Source organism: Serinus canaria, chromosome 2 (assembly GCF_022539315.1).
Source record: "Serinus canaria isolate serCan28SL12 chromosome 2, serCan2020, whole genome shotgun sequence".
Classification (NCBI taxonomy): Eukaryota; Metazoa; Chordata; class Aves; order Passeriformes; family Fringillidae; genus Serinus; species Serinus canaria.
In genome coordinates, this window is record NC_066315.1 from 144,020,673 (window position 1) to 144,047,790 (window position 27,118).

Genomic DNA, 27,118 nt, shown 5'->3' on the forward strand with positions numbered 1-27,118 from the left:
CTGCCTTTTAGAGATGATGTAGAAGCAATTATGGCAATGATTAAGAGGCAAACACAGCACAAATGGAGTCCCTGTCACCCAGTCTGCAAGCAAGCATTAAACTTTATAATGTATGACTGTACACAGTAATGAATCAGTACATCTCTCAGAGGCTTTTGTTCCTTGCAACTGAATTCTGAGGGGCTTGGTGCAGTCCCAAATATTAAATATCCCTCAGTAGGCCCTCAGGAACCATGAGGTTTTGAATTCTTTGAATAGACCTTCTGGTGTCAGCATTGGGAATCACTTCAATGCTTATCCTGCTAATAGGAAAGTTAGAAAAAAACCCTAAAACGTGAAGGGAGAGATTCCCACATTGCTACCCAACCTGAAAAGGAGGCATTTTAGTGAAACACCATTAAGATGACCATGACTACATCATTAATCTTATCAACACAGCAATAACGCACAAGACTAAAACCTGCAGCATCAAAGTGAAACCCATTTATCTGGAACTGAGCAGATTATGTTTTAGCCTGGAAAAAGGTATTACATCCCAATTGAAGGTTCTCCTGGTTCTCCAAAAGGGACACGTTAGGCACATACTTCACCAGGGATGTGGGGATCCCAGGGGTCCCAGCCATTTTATGCACTGCTCATGACAAACAATCAGAGAGGTTTGGGGTGGAAGGACACTTAAAGATCATCCAGTTCCACCCCCTGCTGTGAGCAGGAGCACTTTCCACTAGAGCAGGTTGTTCCAAGCCTCATCCAACCTAGCTTTGAACATACACCAAGGCACAACAAGGACCCTCTGGCAACCCACCACACACACTAATGGTTCCCCTTTGGGAGGAAAGGAGCTACACAGGTTGGAGAGACGAAGATTTTAGGCAGGATTTTGGATGGATGATTACTACAGACTATTAAGCTGCTCTCCTCTGTCTGGATTTATTGTTGACTCAACAAAGAAACTCGACAGGGGTTGGGTACCTGCCAGGGCTGTGCAAAGTTGAGCCAAATTTATTTTAAAAAAGGAAAAGCCAGTGTAAAATTGGAAGGAAGCAACAGACAGTTGTTTCCTCTTGCACCTGGAAAACCAGAGCTAACTCCCCTCTCAATGGGAAAACTGCAAGTGCAGAAGCTTGTGAGAAAGAGACCCCCCCCTTCTTGCCACCAGGAATATTCCCAGAGGATGTTTAAAAATCCCATCTCCATCACACACTTCACTTCCCAAAGCCGAGCACACTTTGCTTCACCTTCTCCTAGCAACTTGCAGTTCCTTTTCTAGGGGGTGTGACTGACAAAGCAATGAGAAGGGGGAAAAGCAAACCTGAGAAATGCCCCTGTCCCCACAGCAGGCAGCTCCGGGCAAGTGGACACGGCGGGAACCGCGGGTGCCTCAGGAGTGCTGAGAGATGGATGATCTGGATCTGCAGAGAGCTTAGGTCTGTCAAATGACTTCTGCAGGCTTTGTGCCAGAACGGAGCAGAATGAAACAGAGATAATCCGCTGAAAGAATGCCCCATACAGCAGGAGAACAGCCAGATGCTTCCTGTGCATGATATTTCAGGGTGGCATAAGATACAGGTCAGCAAGAGGTTCAGCAAGGTCAGCAGCAGCAGGTCAGAGGGCTGAAAAAAAGGTTAAAAAAATTGGAATACGAGAAAGTAAAAGCAGAATTACAGGGCAAGGGCTTTGTGCTGGGAAGTTGTGACTCCCTGAGGCCTGGCACTGAGAAAGGGCAGCCAGAGCACCAGAGACGCACCTCAGAGCAAAGCTGCACGTGGGTGGATGGTAATTTGGGGATTTCTGCAAAGTCAAATACTCATAAAAGGTTCAGAAAAAACCTTGCAAATAAGGAAAGCATCATTCCGAAACAGACTTAGCATTCCTCAATCTGAAATGCAACTTTTGATTCAAAAGCTTCCAGAATTAGAAAAATAAAATAAAATAAAATAAAATAAAATAAAATAAAATAAAATAAAATAAAATAAATAAAATAAATAAAATAAAATAAAATAAAATAAAATAAAATAAAATAAAATAAAATAAAATAAAATAATCAACATGCTAAAACAGCATACAGTAGAGGTTTCTTTGCTTGGTTTTTTCTGGAAGCATCTAGGAAAATCTAAGGATCATCCATAACAGTCGTGTTAGACCTCAAAAGAACTGCCCACAACTTAGTTTTGTTTCTTTTTAACACACTTCCTTAAGTATCTAAAATTAGGCAATTAAGAAAATAGTGCCTCTAGCAGACATCTGGGCTTTCTGTGGTCAGATTTTCCAGCTATATCATGTGCTATTTAGCAACATCTTTCCTTGTCTTCAAGTATTTTGGTGTCTTGGGGGATTTTAGATCACATCACAACTAAGGCTATAGCTGCCCAGCTAGTGATAGATAATCAGAATATTACGAGTTGAACACACAGAGAGACAGACAGCAGAGTGTTGAGAGCCAGAGGTGTGATGCAGAATTACAATACAAAATCTTCTGAAAGTGAATCGTGTTTTCACATCCCTCAGCTGCATTTGCAAAGCATTGCTCCTTTTACTCCTCTATGACTGACCAGTATTTTTTGCTTTTTTCTTTTACATAATTAGCTGTTAACAGAGAACAGAAATAATGTTTCTCTACTAAACAAATTTTACTTGTGCATCCCCTCATCCCTTCCTGAGAAAAGCCAACAAAAAGCACACTTTTGCAATGACAGTGAACGTGTGTAAGAGCAATGGGCTATCAAATTAAAGACAAATGTGTTATTACATCAACACTGGCTTGCATGCACAGCAAAGCTGTACTGCTGGAAAAGGAGCTAATGAATCCTCTGCTACAAACCATCAGAAAAGTGCATTTGAACACTGTGAACAAAGGGAAATTGCCACTGAAATTGCAACTGTTCAGATGGTTGTACAGGACAATTTCCATCCTTGGGCTATCACCAGCAGCTGGTGTTCCAAAAGACCATCAGAACATTATGAGAGGCTCTTTCAGACAGGAAGAGCCAGAGGTAGCAATCAATACAACCCAAACATGAGACAGCACCTGGTATATCAGAAACACTGCTCTCCTGGTTTACTCAAGACTACAGCACAGTGCAAGTTTCAGGGTCAACGAGACTCTCATGAAGCATCACCACTCCACTGGAAACTGAATGTTGCTATTCTTTCATTTGAGGAAAAAAATGAACACCCTAACATTTGTGCAGAGGGCTCATAGCATCCTTTCAATCAGGGGACATGGCAAAGTAATAAATACTTGAGAAAGCTGTTTCCTCATGTGGAAAAAAAAACCACTTTGAAAAGGGTTTACTCACTGCACATGTGGGCACTTGGGATGGGTCAGTCTGGACCACCTATCCATGGCAGTGTACAGGGGGTGCAGGCAGCAGGAAGGCACCAATCAGCTTTCAGCTGAGCCATGGATCTAAGCACACTTGAGCATTTGGGCTTTGACTCTGTTTCATGTGTTCAGGTTTTATGGAAAAGAGTCTGGGTCCTCAGTTCTGCAGGACACATTTCAGTCAACTAGGCCAGTGATTTTATTTTTTTTTTCTTCCTACAGAAAGAGGAACAGATCCTGTTCATTTTTGGACCATAAGGAAGATTTTTCATCTCTTCCACATTCATCTAAAAGGAACACCTACATGTTAGATATTTTTCAGAAGATAACATACACACACACATACACATATATATGTTTTTTGTTAGTTTGTGTTCTTTTAATGACATAAAAGAAGCAAGGCAACATGGCCCTCACTGCCTTTCACTAAGGTGCAGAAAACTCAGCGCTCTTTGGGCTCTGAAAGTCTCCCCTCAGGTTACTGGATGGGCACTACCTTGGTGCTTCAGTTCTCCACAGAAGAAGGTAACCACAGACCCAGCACCAGCTCCCTCATTTAGACACCCCAGCCTCTGCCCTCTGGCCCCTGCCTCCCCAGCTAAGAGGTTAACAGGATCTCAGTCCCAGCTGTGCTGGGGCAGGACCCAGCTGATCTCACTCACACCTCAATGCCCCAGCAGGTCATCAAGGCTTCTTTAACTGTCAGCACAGAGGAAGTCCCACCTCCAGAGCCTCTTTTTCCAATGCCTCCTCTAAACGAGACAAATGACAGTCAAGTACCTATTTCTCATTGTGACCCATAAAAGGAGGACAGATTACCAGGTCTGACAGCAGCACATGCTCTGCAGATGCTTGTACTCTGTCAGATGTGCCCAACATCTGCACTCTGGAGTATCCGCACTCTGAGGAAGCTCCAGCACAGGAAAACTCTCCTTGTTCCATAAGGAACATGAGCTGTTTTCACCTCTGTCCTAGGTTGACATTATGATGCTTGTATCCCCATTTGTGTGTTCTGTTTATGCTGGGTATTATGTCCTGTACCTTCCAGACTGGCTCTGAAAAGTGAAGTTTTGTTTTGTTACTGCCCTGCTCACTCCCCCGCAGTCGGCAGGACACAGACGGGGCAGTGCTTAGCGCTGCTTTTGCTTTTTGCTCTTGCTCCTGCTTTTTGCTTCTGCTTGTTAGTTAGTTTAGCTAGGCAGTCCGAATTTCCCTGGACTGTCTTTCTTTCCCTTTCTTGGAACCATTCAAACCTGCTCCAGACTGGGACTTGGGAAACACCCAGAGTTTGCACCATGTGGCTACAGCAGCTGCCCCAGCACCGGAGGGACTGATAACAGAGCAATCCCCCAGGAGAGACATTCTGAATTTGTCATCTTTTTCAGAGTGCTGTCATCCAGCATTGTTCATTGTGTGTGCTGGGGGTGCTGTGCCTGTTAAATAAACAGGTTCTTTCCACCTCTCTCCGAGGAATTCTTCCCAAACTGGTTGGGGGGAAGGGCCGTGTGGGTTTCCTTTCTGGAGGGGACCCTTTGGAGGTTTTCTCCCAAATCTGCCCTAAACTGGGACAGCCTTGTACCATGCCTGTCCTCCATGCACTCACTGCCTTCCCTTTCATAAGGAGAGCAGTCTTCCCGTGATTGAGAGAAACTGGAGTATTCTTAAAGGAAAATGAAGATCCAATTCACTCCGAGACTCGTTCCCACAAGATTGCTTGTACATTATGGGGTTGCAGCAGGGTATTATTCCCAGTACTGATTCTTCCAATGGCTCTGTCAGCCAGCAGTGAGGAGAAGGGGCAGAAGGAGCGGGAGTCTTGTCCATGAGAGCCACACATGTGCCCACACAGCACTGGAGCAAGATGGAGAAACCAATCCCTACCTTCAGTGCTGAAAGGCAGGGCTTGTCACCAAACATGAGCATGGTTTTCCTTCCTATCTTAGTCATCCCACATGTTTTTGCTCTCCACTTTGCTTCTTAAGGAAATAAGTCCCAGAAGCCAGGTGTTTTTCCTAGCTGTTTGTTTTCTTGGCTCCTCTGATCCCTGGCTCCTATTGACAGCTTTCTCTTTTCCCTTTCTGTCCTCACCATGAACCCAGGACACCCAGGGGAACAGCGCTCTGAGTAGCCTTGCCTGAAGAGCCATAGAAATGAAGAATAAAGGGAACATGTCTGGGAACAAAATGTACTGGAGCTGGAATGTTCAAGAAGCCCTGAAAACCTAAAACCACCTTCCCTGGCATGGGTAAAAGTGCCACATTTCAACCCTCCCTTCCCAGCACTGGGACCAAGAGGAGAGAGAGAGAAAACAGCGACAGGCTTCATCCTGCCAGAGAAGAGGAATCCCATGGTGGCAGATTCCTTCACTCTCCATCACTGCCTGTCAAGTACAGTAGGAGAGGAACATCTGAGTGGTCACCAGAGTCACTGCAGACTGTACAGCACCTCAGCTTATGGACCTGCCTGGGCAGCAGAAATTCCTCAGGCCACCAAGGACTTTTCTGCTTAAAAGGGTGACACCTTTGCAGTTACTCTGGACCTGGAAGCTCTCCAAACTCCCATCCCATGGGGCAAAGCTGTGCACCTGGGTTGATTCACTCCTGCACCTGATTCACTCCTGCACCCTTCTCTGCTCAAGGGTCATCATGGCTGGGTCTCACCTCTGCTTTCCTGGCAGGCAGGCAGCAGCCTCCCACTTGGATAATGCCTCCAACAGTGTCCCACATCTTTGCCACACTGATAGCAAATCCTGCTGAGGGACATCTACTCTCAGCATGCTGTCAATCAAATCCTGTCACCTGTAACCACATCTGCTATGTACCAGGATTAACCACAGAATGGCTTGGGGTGGAAGGGACTTTTGAGATTTCTTGTACCAAACCCCTGCCAGGGGCAGGGACACCTTCCATTAGAGTGAGTTAGTCACAGCCCCATCCAACCTGGCCTTGAACTCTTCCAGGAATGTGACAGCCACAGCTTCTCTGGGCAGCCTGTTCCAGTGTCTCACCTCCCTCACAGCAAATAAGCCACTCATTCTTCTCATCCAGTACATTAAAGGCTACAGGGTTGCAATTTGCAAAACCTAAACCATTTAGCTAAAATTGCATCTGACCCTGCCTCTGTTTTTCTTTCCTGTACATCAGAGGACAAGTGCTCTATGTCTCTTGTTGCAGACTGGGACCTCTCAGTGCAGACCTAGCTGGTTTTTATTGTTCCCACACGCAGCAAAGCTCCCCTTCCCACTGTTACCCTCTGACACACTGTCACTGCAGGGGCAAAAAGGATGGAGAAGAAGGTAATGACACAAAACACAAGGTTTTAACCTGAAGTTGATTCCTCTTTGGCTGAGGCTACTTGAAGCATGAATCCAGTTCTGCTGTTTAAAATAGGAATTACCCAAGTGACTCACATCTTGCTGAGAGGGAGGGAGAGACCACTGGCTTTTTCATCATGTGCCAGTGCTCAGGGCATGCCACTTGTCCCTGCTTACAGCAAGAACCCAATTCCTGCAATTTATTCCTAGGTCTGCTGTGGATTTGTGGCTTTGGGAAATCGCAATGAAAACTGGAAAACTTGACAATTTTAAACTGATGCTTACATTCTCAACAGCCTCTTCCTGTACAGATTGTTTAAACTCCAATGCTGAAGCTGAGATTTCAAACTTGTGCTTATATTGTAAGTTTCATTCACACAGTCATTAGCAGCATTAAATTAGGGGAGAATCTGCTATGAAACCTAATCAGCTGGTACCATGAGAAAGTGCTGGCATGGCTGTTTGATGCTGTGATAGAGGCTGGTACTCCAAACCAGGAGAGAGAAGAGCTTTTCAAGTTCTGCTCATTATTGCTTTGCAATGACACAGGAAACAGCAAGGGTTTAAATCTCTAAATAATTTTTCATTCAGGGATTGGGAACAATCTAGAGGAATAGAAGTTGTTTTCTTTTGTTTTCTCCATTAAATGCTTCATTAAAGTACTACTCATTTAATAACAAGCTTGGGAAGCAAAAAAAAGGAAATAAATGGTGTGTTTTTATGCAAAACCAAAACTCTACGACACCTCTTCGCTCTTGTGCTACAAACAACTTGCTTGAGTTGCAGGAGACTTGGCTTTGCATAAGAATGTTTCACAGAACAAGTGGGAAAAACAATTTTAAAACACAAGGGAAAAATTAAGAGGGAAAACACAAGATAAGATGGCCAGATGAACAGTTAAAGACTCCAACACCTTGATCTCAGCACATCAAATAGAATGCATCTACTTACATGCAGCCTGTGCCCTCTTCCTAAAAATACACTGCCTCCTTGGTGCAGATATTTGATTTCAGATCAAAGCATTCTCAAAGTTGTTTGCTTTTTTTTTTTCTTCCAGCCACTTCCTCCAGTAACCCTCACTGCTCCAAACACCCCTTGATACACTGAATACAGGGCAGCACTTCACATTCAAGTTCCAGGGCTGTACATCACCATGACTGATCAGACTTCAGCAAAACAACTGTGTAATGAAAATTTCAGGGAGAGAGAGCATTAACTTTGGTGTGATACCACAAATCAGTCTTCCCTTTGGAGTAATTAAGTGGAGCAGCTACAAGCCTGGCCACACACCCAGGGCTGCTACAGGTACTCTGCAGCAATGTGAGCTGCAAGCTTTGTGACTGGCACAGATTGATGGTGGGACTCTGCCCAGCAGCCCCCAGCACTGGGAGCATTACTGCCACAGAGCAGTGGTGGGTGCTCCACACCTGGAAATGTTCAAGGTCAGCACAGACTGGGCTCTGAGTAACCTAGTGGAAGGTGTCCCTGCACCTTGCAGGGGGTGGGACTAGATGATTTCTAAAGGGCCTTTCCAACACAACTCATTCTGTGGTTCTAGGATTCTTCTCCCCAGCCTATCCCCAAGGTCAGAGGCAGAGTGTGATGCTTGTAGGTCAGAGGAGCAGCAAATACAAGAAGCACCCAATGAAGTCACACTGGCCATCCAGGCAAAATGTCCTGAAATTCTGGCTGTGGTAAATTTGGTAAAAGCTGCAGGCAAAGGAAGAAACTCAACAGCCTGATTTGCTGTGGCTGGGTTATTTTAAGCATAGTAGAAAATGCATCGATGATCCTTGGTTTAATAATTGAGAGCATCAAACTAAAACTTCAGGCCAAATTATGTTCTCATTTTAGTTCATTTAGATCTGTGAAAATGAATAAAATTACTCAAGATCTTCATTGATGTAATAAACCTGGTCATTTTGGCACTGCAGTCCATGGGTACTCATTACAGCAGCTAAACCACAGCCCTGCTCCAGATGGCTGGTCTCTACAGCATAGCATACATCCAAGGCACTCCAAAAACTAATCACCCACTGATCATATCACTTCAATTAAAAATTACTCAATATTTCCAATTGCTGGCATCCATTTTAGAAATAACAGAAAATTACAAAGTGCTTGGCCAGTAATATGCAGCTTTTCCTACACTGCAAAATGTCAGCTAAGCAACATTAACCAGTTCAGCAAGGCAGTAGATTTTATATCTGCTTTGTGATGTATTTTAAAATTTCTCCACCTTTACATCTGCTGTGGCAACAGACTTTGTGGGACCAGCTGAGAGCAGAGACAAACAGGGAAAAATGTCTCTTCTCCTACAGTGGATATACAGAGAGAATTTTTAGAGAATTTGATTCAATCAAACAGCAAAAGCTTCAAAGGAAGGTCCAGTATCACTCTTTTTCACTGAAGAGGACCCAGGTTGATGCACACATTGCTGCACAGACAGGATTGAAGGAAGGGAGAGCTTTGCTGAAGAGTGTGGGATTAACCAGTTCTCATTCCCCCAGTAAATCCCACATTTGCTTCCATGGCACTTCCTCTGGTTTATATCAGGTAAATATAGAAAAGTGGAGAGATATGGACCTGAGATGATGACTATTTTATAGAAAACAGAAAAATGCAGAGATCTCACCACAGCATTTTCTGGGTTACTCATATGAACTATAGACACAAAGCCAACTGTTTTTTATTCTAATGCCAACTCCTCAGGGCAGTGCTCACCAGCTGTTTCAGCTGGAATCAATGAACTCTCACCTCCAGGAACAGTCATTAGTTCCTCCAGTCTCTGCTGATAGACAGGGTTTACTTCAGCCATGACTAACAACTTGGAGTGACTAGCAACAAAACTAAATACACCTTTGAGGAAGGAGCAGACTTCCTTACTGATTGTAAGGAAAATTAAGGATATTTTTCACACAAGTGACTGTGCATGTCAAATTTGGTTCAACATATTTAATGTTATAACCACGCTTTCAGGTTGGAAAGGAAAAAGCAGCTCAGCTCCAGAGCAGGACCAGATGTTTGCACAGGGTGACTGAACCAGGGTAAGCAAAATCTTCCTGTACTGAGCCTTTTTGATAAGTGTCCCAGAGGTTCAGTGTTTTTTTCCATTGTTCTGGGTGAATCATGGGATGCAGGCATCCTACAGTCCATAAAGACAGCACCCTCCACAGTCATCTAACTACTGTAGTCTAAAGCTTGGAGCATCTCAAATTGACATGGCAAAGAGACAGCTACTAAGAAATTTGAGCTGATAACAGAATTCAAGAACAAAATCTAAAAGGAAATAGGTGGGCCACTGCTTGAGGCTGCCCATCTGGTTCCCACTGTGTGGCTGCATTTAAGTGTTTAAACACTGTGCATACATGTCACCACACCAAAATTGTGCTTTGCAGAATGACAAACATGACCTGCTCATTTAAGAATATGCACAGGTATATAAAAATATACCAGTTTCCTTTAGAGCAGCCCCATGAAAAGGTGTTTTCAACTTCCCCTTAATCTCAGTGTAAACACAGCCTTAAAAATGAGCTTGTAGACAACCAAAACATGAACAGAAAAATATTCATTTGAGGCCATAAAGAAGTTGGCATCATGACTTAAAGGAACCTGTGCTTTCCCACCCTGAACCTGTACATTTGCTTTTGGTACCTGTCTCAGTGAACAATAACTGCACCTGTGCTAATAAAAATCAATTTTCTTCTCAGCAGCTAAGTATGACATAGCCTTTTTCCAGAAACCCCAGTATTTTCAGCTAACAGCTTCACACTGTTCTAGGTTGCAGACCTCTTCTCACAGATGCCACTCATGACCAGAGACTCAATGTACTAACTTATTTTTGCTTCACTGCTAGCAACCAGAGTCGTGGCAGGTCATTAAAGAGATTTGTCTGGCTGAACAGCTTCCAGAAGTGCAATGAAGTAGTTATTTAATATCCTCAGATGAAAGATGCTATGCAAATGCAGAGCACTGTGTTGCACCAAAGAGGATCCTCTGATTACCTCCTATCAGTCCAACAGAGGTAAATGGATTCTAGCCTGAGGTTTTGCAGTGCCATTTCCCTGCTAAACAAGCTGTAGTCGACTTAGCTTGACAAATTTAAACAGTTAACCCACAGGAACTCAGGTCTCCTTTTCATATTTGCAGGTCAGCTGCCTTGAGACAATGTCTGAAGTACAAACAGGCTTTCAGGGCCAGATTCTGATTTCATTCAGGATGGTGTAAATCAGGAATAATCCCTTCAGAGATTAGTAGGAGTGAGATCAGATTCAGGCTCTTGGAATTAAAAAGTACAAACCATGTGCTTGTGGGCTTATTCTAATTCTGCTTAGTACAACACAATTCTCTTTCATGTCCTTCTCCCATTCTGTCTAAAGCACTCTGAGCTGAAGAGCAAAGAAAGTCCTGCTCTGAACACACTGCAGAAGATTTTTGGTATTGCAAAATATTTTTGTCTACAACGTTCTTAAATAAGCCTTGTGCTTTAAAAAGAAAAAAAACCAAAACCCAACTCAAAAAACCTTCACAAACTGACACCAAAAAAAAAAAGGAGAAAAAAGGCCACCTTCAAATTACACAAGCAGAGTGAAGATATGTTTAAAGATCCCCCTTACCCCCAAACTATGAAATGAACTACAGTAACCATTTTTACAAGAAATCAACACATTTAATTACTCAATTTTACAGCATCTGTCTCTGGTTCTGGGCATATATCAAAGGAAAGAACAAGCTGAGCCTTTGCCAGATGCCTGCAACATCCTTAGAAAGCATCTCAACAGAAATTCCAGCATTGCTCAAATTAATGCAATGTCATCTGAAAGTTACTTGTGTCCTTTCCATGGCACTGTCTCCTTTGATAGGTCAAGCAATGAAAATATAACCACACCAGTCAGCACCTTGTTTATTTTTAGGTAAACTCAGGAACCACCTTTTCACCACCCTAATGAAAAGTTCACCTCTGTTCAGCTAAACCAAATGGATGGAACTTCTGCCACTCACCATGGTGTGGTGCACCCTGCTAGCACCTAGAGAATCCTGGTGAAAGAAGACAAGGGACAATCTCCATCCTGCTTGGATAAAGATACAAATCCCACAAGTGATGGGAAGTTTCCCACTGAGAAGGAGAGCATGAGCCTGCACCAAACACTGCATTTGCTGTGGAGTGGTGGCTGATTAGGGCCAGTATGGGGCTGTGTTCTGGGGAGTCCATGGGAAGCTGGGAGGAGACACAGCCAGGACAGGTGACCCCAAGTGATAAGAGGGATATTCCAGACCATGTGACATCATGCTCAGTGTATAAAGTGGGGGGGACAAGGAGGAAGAGGGAAATTTGGGGTGATGTCAATTGTCTCCGTAAGTCACCATTACCTGTGACTGGGCCCTGCTCTCCTGGAGATGGCTGAACACTTGCCTGGCCATGGAAAGCAGGAATTTCCTTGTTTTGTTTGTGTGCATGGCTTTTGCTCTCCCTATTAAACTGTCCTTATCACAGCCCATGAGTTTTCCAGCTTTTACCCTTCTGATTCTCCCCCCAGTCCCACTGGTGGGGGAGTGAGAGAGTGGTGTTTAGTTGCTGGCTGGGGTTAAACCACAACAAGTGTTTCAGTCTCTCTGCCATGATGTTTACATCACTAAATGCCTCCTAAAATAGCCAACTGGGCAGGCTGAAGGACATCTTTCATGATAATGCCAGTGCTGTGGCTTTATTCTGCACCTCCTGAAAAAAATCTGAACCAATTTTAACTCTCTCAACACCCAAGACACTCTCTGGGTGCCTGCTGCACACCCTAAAGATCACTCATCAGGTCTGAAATCTTTCACCATGTACTGTTGACAAGGATCCCTTATCCTGTGGCCTTTCAGGAACAATATCTTGTTAACCATCTCATGTCCCAGCAATTTTGGACAGGAAGTTCAACAGGAGTTATAAGTAGACTGGGAAGGGCTGTCACACCAGTGAAATTGAATTTCTTTGGGGAAGGGAAGAGCAAGAAAGAAAATTTTGTTTTTACTCACTTTCAGCTAAACTCTTAGGCAGTGATGACTGATGGCTCTGAGGAAAGGGCTCTGCTACACAGATGGAGGAGTCCTGTTGGCTTTGGGTAAGGGAATTGTCATTGACAAGCCTGTTCATACAAATGCCATGTGTTTTACAGACTATGAGAAGCCACAAGCTTTGTAAACCTCAGTAAGCAGATGTCAGCTTCAGCAATCAATTCAAATACATGTGCTGAACAACATTCCCATGCTCACTCAGAGGGAAGCATGCTGCCCTCGCTGACTTCTGAAATATTTTGGTTTTGCCTTCAACAGTCTCCAGGTAATGAGCAGATCAAGCTCTAATGAGCTCACCAGACACGACAAGTCCACACTCGAGGTTACTGAGCACGACCCTTTTCTCTCTTGGAGACAGGGCAAAGTGGTATGCAGCATTTTTTCCTGACAGAAGAGAGTATCATAAACAAAACACAGGACTAGATCTGAGATGCAGAAACACCCTCCTTTCCTTGGAACTCAATATTGCTGGTGCCAGGCAAAACAATGCTGACACTCACCTGCCCAGGAGTAGCAATCAGCTCACAAGAGAGCACAGCAGCTGGAGGGGGAGATCTGATCTTTCAGATTGGTTCTGACAGCTATAAAAGCAAGAGATTTTTAATATTCAGAAAAATGCCAGTGCCCTAATAACGGAATTTCCAGCCCCAAGAACCAGAGCTGTCAACTGAAGTCTGATCAGATACAAAAGTAACAATGGCAAATTTGGGTGGGCTCCCTTGGCAGAGACGAGGGACTGTGAAAGAGATACTTTTCAAAACAAGCAAATCTCTCCCAGTTTTGCCCTTAACTTAACCCTTGGGCACAGGTGGCAGAGTGCCACATCTCAGTGTTTAAGTGAGGAGGGTGGCAGCAGCACAGCAGGTGGCACCAGTCCCAATGGCAGCACATTTCACCTTGGTAAAGCCAGCTGGTCCCTTCCTGGAGTGGAGAGGGTTAAATGCCACCCTGTGAATCCCACCCTCAGTGTGTGCCCCTCTGCCAAGCAAGCCTGAGACTCCCACAGCAAGTGCATCAAGTTCTCTTGGGGTCTTGTTCCAGCTCCAGTCTGTTCCATGAGAAACTCCTCATGGATATCTTCTGCACATCAGAGCCGCTAAATTGCCAAGCAAGGCAGTAAAGGTGTAAAAAGTGCACTGGCAGACAACAGCCAGACTCATAATACTATGTTCCAAATTCAGAGACACACCAAATGTGAGGTTAGTGGCTCTGAGAGCAAGGCAGGGGAGAGCTACACCCTAAAGAAAAGCTGTTTTCCAAAATGGAGCTGTGCCTGCTGGGTTTATTTCATAAAATACAGAGAACTTCTAAGTTTGCATGGGGTAAGATAAGTCAGAAAAAATGCATTTTGAGCAAAGCTTCTTTAAAAATTCACAAGCACACACAAAAGAAGAAAAGCTGGGTGTGTCTCTGACAGCTTGCCTGAGGAGGATCTAAGGACTGCTTTCTACTGCACTAAGATTTAACTCTTGGTCCAGCTTGTTCCCACAAGACAACTGTCCTTTTTCCAAAATAATAACTTGAAAATGGGGCAAATTTCTTAGGATTGTTTCTCAATTAGTGTGATGACAGTCACCACAGACAGGACTTGGGTATTTTAAGCCAAAGGGATAAAGGGCTACTGTCACTGGAGTGTGGGAAGCTTTTCTCCAAGGAACAGTACAGACAGTAACCACACTGAGCACTCCAGCCTTGACCTGGTAGAATTTTAGCTTTATGTAGCTGGTGAAGGGGCTGGAATCCAAGTCCTATGAGGACCTGTTGAGGGAGATGGGGTTGTTTAATCCGGAGAAAAGGAGGCTGGGGGCAGACCTTCCCTCTCTCTGCAACTACATGAAAGGAGGTTGTAGCCAGGTGAAGGCTGGGCTGTTCTCCCAAGCAAAAAGTGACAAGATGAGAGGAAATAGCCTCGAGTTGCATCAGGTTAAATTTAACATTGGGACTTTTTTTTTTTAAATGAAATGGGTTGTAAAACACTGGAACTGGCTGCCCAGGGGAGTGGTGGAGTCACCATCCCTGCAACTGTTCAAAAAAGTTTTGGATGTGGCACTTGAGGACATGGTTTAATGGTGAACACGATGTTGGTGCTAGTGTGACGGTTGGACTTGATGATCCTAGACATCTTTTCCAACTTAATTGATTCTATGACAGAATTCTTCATCCAGACCACTTACAGGCAAAGGAAAAGTGAGCATCCTCCTAAGACAGCAGAAACAAAGCTCAGCAAATGAGTCACTCTCCTACAGCAGCAGCAGGTCAGGTGGCAACAGGGGAAGAAACAAGCAGCCTCTTCTGGCGCTCTGTGAAACAGAGACATCCCCCTCCAAAGGAGTTTGATTGGTAATTCCAACCTACTGATTCTTTTCTATACAGACCTTCATCATTTTCCTTTATTGAAAACATTCCAAAATTAATTGCAATTCCATAGCAACATCCTCTGCCAATACTCAACTCAGCATCAACAGGAGACTTTGGCCTTTGGGGAGAAGCAGCTTATCCTAAACTCCTTTGCTTCACTGCTACTTCCAAATGTTTCAGCCACTTCTGCAACTACTGTTTGTTTTTCAATAACCTTGTCTTTTTCAACAGCCAGTTTCCATCTCCTGCTCCTCTGCTCTTTGCCCTCACAACCAGCTATGTAGTTGCTTGAGGTAATTTCTGTTGGAAGCATTGGCTATTTTACACAAGAGAGTTACAAAGCTTTTGGAGAAACACAAGTCAATGTCTTACCTGAGCATTAACACACAACTTTTCTTGGTGTAATTAACTCTCTGAATTGTGAGCATTATGTCAAATTGTTCCTGACTAATCTGGTGGCCTTCTGCAATGGGCATACAAGGGTGTCACAATGCTATGGGATGAGGGAAGAGCCACTGGCATCACCTACATGAACTTGTACACAGCATTTAACACACTGTCCCACACAACATCCTCGTCTTTGAACTGGAGAGATATGGATTTAACTGCAGGATGCAGGACAGCTGTGCTCCTGCATCCTCAGAGTTTTATCACAAAGTTGTAAAGCTGCTGCTGTTTCACACATCCTGCCACCACAATACAGGCTTTTTCTCTGTAACTCCAGGTCTGAAGCAGTTTGTACTTTTGCATGTCTAGTTTTGGATACTTTTTAACAGAAAATCTGCTGTGACAGGCACAGAGAGTCAATGACACTGTTCTGCTGTAAGCTCTTAGGATCCAGGCAAGCCAAAGCAGTTCATGAACAGCCACATGGATAAAGCACCAAACTGCAAAAATCCTTGTAGCACTATGGTGATAACCTCATTGTAGTAAACAAAACAGAAATACAGATGATTTACATGGCATCAGCTGTGCTTTTGCACATCTTTGATGACTGCACCATTCAATGGAGTGGGAGAGAGTGCATCCCTTCTCTAAAGCTCTTTTCTCCATGTGGTAGATTTCCCTTTACTTTCAAAGTTCAAAAATCAAGCTGTTGGTCCGAAGGGCAGTGTTTACCTCTTTACTGGAATCTCCAACCACTTTACAGGCTGAACTGAACCTCCAGGAAGCTGAAATACTGTCCTTTGCAGCCAGAAAGCCTGGAGCAGGGAGCTGAGAGGGGGCAGGCCTTCACACTCCAAGTTCTCAGCTGTAAGTGTCCTACCACGCCACACACTTGTCCTCAGATGCAGAGGTTAAGTGTCCCTGGCTCTCCTGCTGTCTTGGTTCACTCTGATCCTGGCACACAGAGAACAAAGCCTGGGGGGAAGGGGGTTGGTGGAAGCTGCAGGAACAGTCTGTCTTCTTCAAACAAGGAGAATTTGTGGAAAAAGAATGGGTGAGAGGCAGAATGTGCAGAAGGACTCTGCTGGTTTTGGCTGGGATAGGTAATTTTCTTCACAGTAGCTGGAATGGGGCTGTGTTTTAGCTTTGTGCTGGGTGCACTGTTGATAACACAGGGATGTTTTCATTATTGCTGAGCAGAGCTTACACAAAGCCAAGGTCTTTTCTGCTCCTCAGCCCACCCCACCAGCAAGGAGGCTGGGGGTGCACAAGGATCTGACAGAGGGCACAGCCAGGACAGCTGAGCCCAGCTGACCCAAGGCCATCCAGCACCAGGGGCAGCAAAGGAAGGTGGGAGCAGAAGAAGAAAGGGAGACATGTTCAGAGGGATGGAATTTACCTTCCCATTCACCATGATGTGGGATGGAGCCCTGCTATCCTGGGGAGGGCTGAGCAGCTGCCTGCCCATGGAGGTGATGAATGAATTCTTCAGTTTGCTCTGCTGGCCATGTGCACCTTATGCTTTATATATTCAATTTGTCTCAACCCACGAGTTTTTCACTTTTACCCTTCCAGTGCTCTCCCACTGCAGGGAATGGGAGAGAGTGGCTGTGTGGGGTTTAGCTGCTGTCTGGGGGACTAAAGCATGACAGGGAAAAAATGCTGAAGAGCACGACTAAAGAACATCTCAGTACCTACTCAGGAAGGAGAGAAATGGAGAAGAAACTAGAAAAAACTCTCCTGAAGCTCTGGGGAAGCTCTCAGTATCCCACAGCCACTTGGTACTTTCATGGGCACCTCACATCACCACATGGCAGACATCAGAATAACCTCAGAGGAGCTGATATCTTGTTGCCTATAGCTGTAATCTTGAAGCAAAGCCATATCCTGACCCCACAGCTCTGTCCTCCACCCAGATTTTCTCCATGAATCCACTGCAGAGTCTCCACTTACACCAACAAGCCAACCTTAGGCATTTCTGGCAGCCCAAGAGAAGGGAGCTGCCTTTCATCGCCCTCCCAAATTGTTTTCTTCCTCTTAGCACCAGAAAAGACAATTTTGGTTTCCATATGATATTTTGTAAGAGCCAGTTTACATTTCAATATTGCCTTTTTAAGCAAGAGTCGTTTTTGCAAGGGTCTGCTTAACTCCTGACATTTTACAAAGGGTAATGCAGTTTCCACTTGCATTTCTGTGTTGCCATTACAGCACAGTCTCCAGAGCACAGGAGAGAACTTCATCATAACATCACAACAGCAACATAACACAAGAAATAGAGAAAAATATTAGGAAGTGTCCAAAGGAGAGCAATGAAGCAGTGAAGGGCCCTGAGGGGTGGCCATGAGGAGCAGCTGAGCTCACTTGGTTTGCTCAGCCTTGAGGAGACCTCAGTGCAATTCCAGCTCCCTCAGGAGGGGAAGAGGAAGGGCTGGCACTGAGCTCTTCTCTCAGGTGATCAGTGCCAGCACTGGAGGGAATGGCTGAAGCTGCATCAGGGGAGGTTCAGGTTGGACACCAGGGAAAGGTTCTCCCCCCCAGAGGGTGGCTGGGCACTGGAACAGGCTCCCCAGGGCAGTCATTGCAACACCAACCTCACAGAGCTCAAGAGGCATCTGGAGCACACTCTCAGGCACAGGGGGGATTCTTGGGATGTCCTGCCCAGGGCCAGTTCAATGATCCCTGTGGGTCCCTTCCAAGCAAGGCTGCCCTGTGATTCCAGGATAACTTGCACAGTTCCAGTGGCTGTGGCATTCTCAGTTGCTGTACATGCATCAATGTCCTGCCTGCAAATTTGGTTTCTACCTGCTTTGTGTTCTCACCAGTGCTACTGCTTGATCCCCTGGAGATATCAGGCAGCCCTCAGTATTAGAGTCTGAAAGATGAAGCTGAACATTTGATAGTGGGCAAGCAGAAGTTGATTTTCACTTCCCAGGTTAAATTTTTAGGCTAGAATCAAGTCAGCTGCTTGAGAACAGCAGCAGATCTGTTTTAGCAGGCAGAGAGAAGCCACAGGAGACCTGATCATAAAGTCAATGCTTCTCAATAAAGGCAGATTTTAACTGAAGGGGGAAAGCAGAGGATACAGGAGCTGAAAAGAGAAGAGAGATCAAGAAGGAAGAGCTTTAATTCTTCTAATAAGCACTAGACTGAGCAACAGGAGAGATCCTTTTCTTACTTGAAATATATAGAATTGTCCCTGAAGAGAGAAACAGAGTAAACCTTCCAAAGAATAATAACTTCCCTACAAAAATAGTTTCAAAGAAAAGAGACAAAACCCCAGAATCAGCTATAACATCAGTATTGCCATTGGCTGACAAACTGTGACAATGCAGGTCACATCAAATTCAGAGGAATCATTCTGACATCTCTGGAGACAAACTTGGTTCTTTCAAAATGAGGGATTTTGACTACCTGAGAGGTTTGAAATAGACCTAGAATTAAGACAAAGTAAATCTAAAAGCAACAAGGCATCACCTTCCAAAACTATAACTATTTTGACCTGCCTTTCCTTAACTAAAAATTGCTTCAATTCAATGTAAATGAGAATTTTTCTCAGTGTTGTCATCAAGAAAACCTAAGTCAGATAATTTGCACAAACTGATTTAAGTGAAGCTCTAGAAAAAGCAGGATTAGATGCACAGAGCAACAGCATTTAGAGGCAAAGTCTTGCAGTAATGCAGGCTGCAGGTTCCATAGAAGGCATCACCACATCCCATCAGGCTAAAGGAATTCAGATACAGACACAGATGTCCTTATCACACCCTGGCAGCTTTGGATGCACTCCAGAGTGTCAAAAAGAGACAAAAACTGTCAGGTCAGCTCTGATTCAGGTTGCAGGTAGCCCTACACCTCTTTACACAGGAGTTTGTAGAAGTCTTAGGGTGGAGTAACACAGGTCTCTGCTTCTGCACTAATCCCAAAGCACTGTAGGACTCAAACTGCTAAGTTTCAACCCAGATATTCAGATGACATCTTCCAATTTGATCTGTGGTTTTGCGTGCCAGGATGCAAGAAGTACTTTAGAAAATTTTTTAAATCCAAACCTGGCCAGAGGCACTGTGCTTTGAATTTGAGCTGGCAGTGGGAATCTGATACCTTCCTGAAAGAACTGGAGGTGCTTCCCTGGCAGGGTCACATTAACTGAGCTGGCAGATTTGATAGAATTAGATTTCTTTTTCGAGCTGTTACAACACTGTGATGTGTCAGCACACAAAGTATTTCAGATAAGTAAGATTAAGTTCCTGATTGAAGATCCAGCCTCTAGAAATAATGCAGTGTCCTTTAAAAGGAAAACATTTGCTTTGCTTTGGTGTACCAAAGCTCTAAAGACAAAAATAAAAAATAATACAGAACTTCATGGCTCCAGGAAAAATGTCAGCAGCAATTATAGAGTCCAGAGACATTTTAAAATTGCATCAGACTTAATACCTCAGTGTCACTGTGCCAGTTTTTACTCTGCAGAACAATCCTCAAAGAGGGTGGCTAAGGAGTCCACTGCAGGAGTTTTGGGGACACCAGGAGTATGTGTGGTCACCTCCATGCCAGCAGCAGTCCTCAGCCAGGCACCAGCAAGGTGGAAAATGTTATGCTTGGACCCCGTGGGCTCTAACCTGTCACCCATTTCTCCTTGTCCTCCTCTCAAATCTTTTGGGATGGGAAGCTACAGAGTGCTGAGCCTGCATGGAAAACCCGAAAAGTTACTATAAAAAACAAACCAAAAAAGTTCTGTTGGGATGATGTCCTCAGAGAAAGACAGCTCCACTTCAAACATTTGTCACCAGGTGCAGGTTTCAACCACTTTTGTTGTGTCTCTGTTGCATTCTAGGATACCTTGCAATTGCTTGGCAGAAATAGCTGTGGGACTGGCCCAGAGAAACAGATGTGGCTTGATGAGGTTAACAGGTTTCCAGAAATAGCTCAACTCCTGTCTGCTCAAAGGTTTGGTCACCTCATACACAGGGCACAAATCTTCCTGTCCCCAAGAAGGGACATGCACGTCAGTCCAGACAAAGCAACTTACTCACAGGCACTTCAGAGTGAAACAAAGCCAGGAAACAATTGCTTTCCACCCTCCTTCCCCCTAGAACTGCATTTTAACAATTACTACAGTCTTTACAATTGATGACATTCCTAATCTTAACTCATGCTTCAGAGCAACCTTCTACCAATACTATGGGTGAGTTTCTTTTAAAAAGAGCCCCCTGTCTGTCAAGGCCCCCCATTTCCTACATTCCACAGATATTTCACAGCTTGAGGGGCTGTGCAACCCTGACTTAAAAGAGCTTTTCAAAGTTTTATGGGACATTTTACACAAAGCAACTTGAGCTTGCTATTTACAAACCCGAGCATGGGACGCTTGGCACCACTGGGAAGAGGAGGTTGGGTAAGAGTGGGAAAGGGGACCAGAAGGGTGGCAGCAGTTCCTCTGTGGCTATTGTGAATTAGTGCCAGGTCAGCCCAGAGCAGTTATCAGGACAAGAGGAGTCACAAGAAGAGACATCTTTGAACAACTAACAGACATACATCCTGAACAGAGACCACTTATGTTGATAAGGCTATCTATTTCATAATATAGAAGTTTGTGCCCAGAAAACACTCACAGCTCCCACAGGGTCAATTCAGTTGCCCAACACATTTCAGGTGCCATTGAAGATACCTTGTAGATCAAACCCACCCTCCTGAAGTCTCAAATACAACACCAGTTTTCAGAAGACAAGGACAGATAGTCCAGGGCAGCTCAAACAGCACTAAGAGCCCACAGTTGAGAAGCCAAGGTCCCTGGAGCCTGGTAGGAGATTCCCAGCTCCCTGGAACAGGCACATGCCAGGTGATACAGAGCAGGTGCCTACTGGACAGTGAATCCCATGCTAGCCCAGAGAGGGATGCAGACATGCTCTGGATGGGTTGTCCATCCCACAGTGGCACCAGGCACCCCACTCCTGCCAGGAGCAGCAGGGCAGATGGGAGCTGCCACATCCCTAGGCTAGCCATGGCCTCATCTGCTCTGCTGGCTGCTGCCACGGGCACTGTGGCAAAAAGAGCCATACAAACACTTACAAGAGCATTTTGCCTGCAAGGCTGCATGTCCTGCACAGGAAATGTCTGCATGGGTCAAGGGGCTTTCTGCCTGTTTTAAGCAATTCCTCTGAATTGTGACAGATAACCCCAGAGTTTACTTTCAGCTTGCATACCTATGAGTTAGATTTTCATTTATCAGTTAGGAGGCAGACCATAAACATAACAGACAGGCTTTGATGCAGTCAGGCAAGACTGCAGCAGAGGGGGTGAACTATCTCTGCCATACTTCACCTTAATTCCTGGAACTCATTCCCATGTTTTAATAACCTATATCAGGAATGTCAGATCAGTTCAAAATATATCTGCCTCTCTGCTCCTTGCAAGCTTGACTGAACACAGGCTGTTTAGCAAATATTTTATAGTAAATAAAAACTTTTGTAGTAATATTTATATAAAAATATAAAAATTATTAGTATAAAGCTAATGGGGCTTGCACTGAAAGGTTACACCACAGTATCTTGGCAGAGGGGCTGGTTATTAAAAATAATTCTTTCACTTAAGAAGTGCTCATAGGTGAAAACTTTACCCCCTACTGCACCAGTTCATCTATCTGCTGCTTCAGATGGGACACCAATAGTCCTATGCTGCCTTCTGCAAAGTATAAAAGATACAGAAGAACAGAAAATTAATTATGTCTTCTATGAAAAAGAAAAAAGTTGAAGAAACTACATGTGGCATGTGAGTGTTGAAACAAGACAAAAAATGCTTCCTTTTCAGAGTTCTCTCAGCCAGAGCCATGAAAAGCTCCACCAGGTGGTGGGATTAACAGCACTTGAAATATGCTGTGGAGCTGAGTTTGCTCTCTCTCCTTTGCTTTTTAAAAGCAGGTTTCTGCTTCACTACGCTTTTGAAAATAGGTGCAAAAGATGTTCCAAGTAAAAATTTATTTCTACTATCATTTAATGGCAGCATTTGCAACTCACTTGACATAAAAGATGCTTTTATAACCTAGAAGATGGAATGCCATCTGCATGACCTTAATTTCCTCTCAAGCTGCTCCTAGTTTTACATAAACAAAAAAAGAAAATTGATAAGCACATACCAAGTCTTACATAAAATTATGTTTAGTTTGAAAAGCGACCTTCCTCAATTGTGAGGCCATTACCATTAGCAGTATAATCAAGTTTGAAAGAAAAACTGTAAAGAAGGTCTCAAGTTTGTTTCTGGCTGAGATGTGGGACAAATTCATACACACAGGGCAACTTGCTGTCTCCCCTGCAGAATCAGGTTGTGCACCAAGTGAATGAGCCAAAAGAGTAAGTAACACAATTTCTCTCTTACTTTGCACTTTCAGAGACAATGCTTCTACACACTACTAAGCAAAAAGATAAAACAAACGTGCACTAGCAGAACTGTAGTTTAAAAACTTAATGGTAAATCAAAAGCTGGTTTGGCAGAACCATAGACTGGGACTTTGGTGAGGCACAGGACTTAAACCTCCTGACACGGAAATGTTACTCTATAGCAGCACCAAAACAGAGTAAGTGAAGTGAGAAATCAGCAGAGGAACAGAACACCAAGTTCACCACAGAACTGTGCTGGGGCTTTGCTGTTTCCAGGATAATCAAGAAAACACGTGCTATTAACTAATGAACAAATTCATTCTTTTTACTCACATCCAACCACTCCCTCATGTGCTCGAGCAGATTAGAAACTATCAGGTTCCCAGAGAGGTCCAGAAAGGACCTTGAGCACAGCCACGTCCTGCAGATAACATCCTGCCTCTGCTGAAAGCAGGGAAGGGAGCCCAGGGCCACCCCAACTTCTTCTGACACCAGAGCAGCTCTGCCGAGGCATTGAGCACAGCGGGCAAGGCACTGCTGGCTCTGGGCTGGGACAGAAAAACTGAGGAGGGCTGAACACGCTGTGCTGAGGAAGGTGCTGGCTGGCACGGGTGGCACAGGATGCTGCGGGTGTAACAAGCCAAGTGTTTCCAAGCAGATGCTTCACACAGAGCCACCCCTCCAGCTGAAGCTGTGTAAATAATATACGGAGAAGTGTGCTGCTAATTGAGTGCCACCCGAAATGCCAAGAGGCAGGAAGACTCCAGTTAAAGGCAACTCTTCATTTTAACTTGTGTCACTGAAGAGCACTAAAGTAAATGAACTCCTGAGGACAAGATCAAAGTAGAATCAGAGACTTTTTTTTATATCCTCGAATCTCCTGTCCCTTTTGTACACTGAAATTTAATTTCCTTTTCAAAGAGAGGTTTTGGAGCTTATGAAAATTGACCCAAAAGATTACAAGGGCTTTGTCACCCTTCCAATCTCTCTGAAAGAACCATAATTAGGGAGGTTTTTCCTTCAACATATGTGCCCAGCAGACAAATATATAATTCAGACTTACAATTGCATGAAAGAGTTATTTCAGTATATTGGATACACACAAGCCCAACCGTTAGAAAGAGTCGGAAAATCTTGTGTGCCTCAAATGAGTAAATATACATCAAGGCTTTTTTTTTAACTGCTTGTTTTCATTTGTGCCAAGACTACACACAATCACACTAAGGATCTGGGATAGATGTTCGCTACTGAGATAAATATACCAAGTACAATAAAAACACACGGCTGACCTCGAAGAGTAGTTATTTATGCTCCTCTAGAAATTAATTCTGCAAGGAGGAATGTGAGAGCGGATAGCTAAGACAGCTACTCTGCTTTTTGCCCTCTAACGGAGTAGCACCGGCTTTACTCCTTCGGCACACAGCCGACCCAGGGGAGAAAGAGCAGGCACAGAACAGCCGGGGTGCAGGGCTGGTCCCTCCCGCTGCTCCCGGCCGGCGGCGGGGCTGGGCAGGACCGGTCCCCGTGGGGCAGCTGGAGGGGGGTTCCCGGCGCTGTCGCCCCCCGAGCATCGCCCGAAGGTGGCCCCTTCCTCCCGAGCCCACCCCGGCACCCGCCGCCTCCCCTCTGCCTCCCTCCAGTGGGGAAATCCCGGCTGGATGGATGGGGAGAAGCCTCCCCGCTCCGGAGTGCCGGGGGATGCTGCGAGCAGCGCCGGGGCCGCCCCTGCTTCTAAACCATAGAAATAATTTTTTCAAAAACCCCAACAACTCAACAGCCGAGTAAGGCGGCAGGAGGCTGGCGGGCTCCCACCGTGCCTTCTGCAGCAGCGGGGATTTGCAGGTAAGCGGGGAGGAAGGAAGGGAGAGAGGGACGGGGTCCCGCGGTACTCACGGAGGGCTGCGGGGGGCCGGCGGGCGGCCGAGCCCCATGGCCGGGGGGACGGACGGATGGACGGGCGGGCGGTCGCTGCTCTGGTGGCTGCCGCCGCGCTCTGTGTGTGTGTGTCTTGCTGTCTGTGGGTCTGTCCGTCTGTCTGCCAGCCCTCCCCGCCGAACCGCTCCGGGCGCCCCGTCCCTCCCCTCGCTCCCTCCCCGGCGCCTCCTGCCCGCTCATATAGCGCGCCCTCGGCCACGTGGACGGATCGGGGCCCCGCCGGCTCCTCCTCGGGGCCGGGCTGGGAGGGGCGGACCCCCCACCATCACCACCCCCTCATCACCTGCCCTCATCATCCCCCCGTCATCACCCCATCACCCCTATCACCCCCCATCAACCCCATCTCCTCAAGCCTCACTGTCCCCATCACCTCCATCTCAGCCCCCCATCAACCCCATCTCACTCCCCAAGCACCCCCTCATCACTCCCCCATCATTGCCCCCATCTTACTCCCCAATCACCCCCCTCCCCCATCACTCCCCCATCGCCCCCATCTCACCCCAGTTCCCCTCCCGTCGCCTCCCCACGGTCGCTGAGCGGGGCTGCGCAGCGGAGAGGTGCGATGCGAACCCGGACTCACCCCGAGCGCCCTCGGGATGAAATCCGGCTCTCGTCGGGTCCTCCCTAGAGAGTCACCTCCCAGGAATGTCTGTGTTCGCCAAACTGCTGGCTCTGAAATTGGGCTGCGTGACCACAAAGGTGCTGCGTGATCGCAGCAGGGAAAGTGGAAAGAAATTTGGCGCTTTTCAGGGCAGAAAATCTATGTGGTATCGCTAATAAAAAAACCAGATATTCACAGATTATATATTCACAGAGTCATAAAATGGTTTAGGTTGGAAGGGACCTTAAAGATAATCTGGTTTGGACCCCCCTGCTATGGACAGGGTACCTTGTATTAGACCAGGTTGCTCAGAGCTCCATCCAGCCTGGGCTTGAGCACTTTGACGGATGGATCATCTGCAGCTGGTCTGGGCAGCCTGGTCCCATGTCTCACCACCCTCACAGGAAAGAATGTCTTCCAAATATCTAATCTAACCTAATCTCTTTCATTTTAAAGCCATTCCCCCTTGTCCTATCACTAAATTCTCTTGGGAAAACAAACAAACAAACAAACATTTCCAGCTCTCTTGAAGCCCCTGTAGATACTGAAAGGTGCTATAAGGTCTCCCCTGTGACTTCTCTTCTCTGGGCTGAACAATCCCCACTAGCCTGTTTTTATAGGAGAGGTACTTCAGCCCTCTTCTTTCTGTCCAGCATCAGACATTTTTAAGGTGACTATAAAAAACTGTAGAATTAAAAAGAAAGCAGCATCATTAAAGAATTCCCCAGGCAGATACAGTGAAATGATAAAGTGTCTGCTAAAACTATTTAACAACATAATGCTGCCTTTTTTTGTGCTGATGTGTAAAGGCTGGGGCCATGACTAGAAGTGGGGGGATTATGGCACCTCCAAAGAAGCAAATGATCTCTGATCTTCTCTCCTCCACCCTTCCGTAGGCAGGCGAGTATGCACAGTGAACATGCACAGCACATATCAGAGGGGAGAGTGCATTCCTGAGCTCTGAAAAACATGTTCTGTAACACTGGACAGCCGGTGCACAACTCGCTTTGTAAAGCAGATGAGTTTACAGGTGATTAATCTAGTTACTGAAACTGCCCATATTGTTGGGTTATTAAATCCAGCACCAGTTACTTCCAGTGGAAACTGTAACGTGCTATGTAGGAGCTGTAATTCATCAATCACCACTGAGCTTGTTTCCATAGAGTTGTGTTAGTAAAAGCTTGAGTGTGGATTTAGACCAGTGTCACATCATGTACTGCGCTCTGCAGACATTTGCATGCAGCTGAGAGCACCTGTGACAGCCTGAGCTTTCTGCTTAGGGAGCATAAGCCCAAACAAGCCCTTCAAGGGACTCACCCCATCACTAAATCCTGCCTCTGGATCCTGAAGAGCAGCATAGTGTTATATCCTTCATAAACAGGGTTTGGAAGGGATTTAATCTACAGTAATGAGCATTAAAAAAAAAAAAAAAGCACATTAGTCTTCTTTTACGAGGAATGTATCAACACAAGGAATTACTGTGTGGTGGAAACAGTCTATTAAAGAGCTGTTCAGTGCTTTTTCCCAGGAGCTGCTTGACACTTTTCTGGAGGTGGGATGAGGAGCTCCAATTTGATCATCTTTTAATGTCTCTGCTACCTTTTTGCCTTGACACTCTCCTACTTTCAGGCAAATTGGTTGAATTTGGTGCTTCATTTGCTTCACAATAATAGTGAGTGACTGGGACTGTTTACAAAAAAGAACCTCTGGGGAACAGCTCACCAGTAATAGGGCTGTGCATCAGGTTTGGGGATTTCTGCCAAGCATTTCTGGGGAGAGGG

General features: G+C 45.3%; 1 protein-coding gene across 2 annotated transcripts in view; it reads right to left on the reverse strand.

The window, feature by feature from the left end:
• Window positions 1–24,911, reverse strand: part of ST3GAL1 (ST3 beta-galactoside alpha-2,3-sialyltransferase 1) — a 78,174-nt gene extending 53,263 nt beyond the window's left edge. The window contains exon 1 of one of the 2 annotated variants that reach the window (XM_009088263.4): window positions 24,695–24,911. The gene's annotated coding sequence lies outside the window, so the exon portion shown is untranslated. Of the gene's footprint in view, window positions 1–1,312; window positions 1,597–24,694 lie in introns of those variants that run through there. The other variant, XM_050970885.1, reaches the window with a different exon arrangement.
• Between the last annotated feature and the right edge of the window lie 2,207 nt (window positions 24,912–27,118).